Source organism: Crinia signifera, chromosome 5, assembly GCF_055691185.1.
Source record: "Crinia signifera chromosome 5, ASM5569118v1, whole genome shotgun sequence".
Taxonomy (NCBI): Eukaryota; Metazoa; Chordata; class Amphibia; order Anura; family Myobatrachidae; genus Crinia; species Crinia signifera.
Window position 1 is genome coordinate 39,972,919 of NC_139221.1, and position 1,653 is coordinate 39,974,571.

At 37.0% G+C, this 1,653-nt stretch overlaps 2 pseudogenes; one reads left to right on the plus strand and one right to left on the minus strand.

Annotated features, from left to right (window-relative positions):
• Positions 1-655: 655 nt before the first annotated feature.
• LOC146005927 (5S ribosomal RNA) lies at positions 656-774 on the minus strand (annotated as a pseudogene).
• A 130-nt stretch (positions 775-904) lies between these two features.
• LOC146005928 (5S ribosomal RNA) lies at positions 905-1,023 on the plus strand (annotated as a pseudogene).
• The last annotated feature ends 630 nt before the right edge of the window (positions 1,024-1,653 follow it).

Consider the following 1,653-nt stretch of genomic DNA (forward strand, 5'->3'; position numbering starts at 1 on the left):
CACAAGGGGGGTGTAGATCTGCACAGACTGTAAATTTGATAATTAATAAATTATTGAAACCAACGGTTATAAACTACTTGGGAAAAAAATTTCTAGTAGTTATGGGGTTGGCGGTGCGCCCGGCGTTTTGAGATCAATGATTATACACTGGGATTTTTGTCAGAGAGAGACTGACAAAGAGAGAAAAAAACGCTTTGTGGGCGCACTCCTTTTGTAGTTTACATACAATAAATGGTGAAGTTTTCTTTAAAACATAACTTTTATTAAAGACTCTTTGTTAATATAAATGGCACATTATAATGGGAAAAAAATTACATTTTTTTGAAAAAAATCTATAATTGTATACTTTAGAATGTGGTGTGAACCTTGAATTGTAATTGTCAAGGAATATTGAATCACACGTTAATTTGTCATTCATGCACTGATTGGTCAAAGGTATGGTTTACCAGTGATCATAGGCAGATAAATGATTCAGTTCCCGATAGGAATAGTATAAAATCTTGTGCTGAAATTGCACGCTAGGTATGCCACAAATGGTTTACCGAATAGTAAAAAGGCCTCAGAAAATATGATTGGTATACAAAATATGGACTCTCTCTGACAGTCATATACACAGAAAATAGATTTGAAGTAACGATTCACCTCCCTTGTGTTTATATTGCCACACCTGGTCTTCCCCAAGGGTCTCCCACCTGGGTACTGTCCTGGCCCTCCACTGCTTGGCTTCCAAGTTCGGGGAGGGTTTGGGCAGTCCAGTGGGGTATGGTGGCAATATAGTGGGTTAATTCGGTGCACTTCAATCAATTATAACTGTTTGACTACAGATAGATATGCGCAAGATGCGCCATATCTATCTGTAGTCAAACAGTTATAATTGATTGAAGTGCACCGAATTAACCCACTATATTGCCACCATACCCCACTGGACTGCCCAAACCCTCCCCGAACTTGGAAGCCAAGCAGTGGAGGGCCAGGACAGTACCCAGGTGGGAGACCCTTGGGGAAGACCAGGTGTGGCAATATAAACACAAGGGAGGTGAATCGTTACTTCAAATCTATTTTCTGTGTATATGACTGTCAGAGAGAGTCCATATTTTGTATACCAATCATATTTTCTGAGGCCTTTTTACTATTCGGTAAACCATTTGTGGCATACCTAGCGTGCAATTTCAGCACAAGATTTTATACTATTCCTATCGGGAACTGAATCATTTATCTGCCTATGATCACTGGTAAACCATACCTTTGACCAATCAGTGCATGAATGACAAATTAACGTGTGATTCAATATTCCTTGACAATTACAATTCAAGGTTCACACCACATTCTAAAGTATACAATTATAGATTTTTTTCAAAAAAATGTAATTTTTTTCCCATTATAATGTGCCATTTATATTAACAAAGAGTCTTTAATAAAAGTTATGTTTTAAAGAAAACTTCACCATTTATTGTATGTAAACTACAAAAGGAGTGCGCCCACAAAGCGTTTTTTTCTCTCTTTGTCAGTCTCTCTCTGACAAAAATCCCAGTGTATATACATTGAAGATGGGTCTGATGTAAACACAGTACTAAAAACTACACACATACTGTACATAGTAAATAACATTAATTAAATTACTCCTTTATGGATGAATGTGTTCTGTATCCCAAT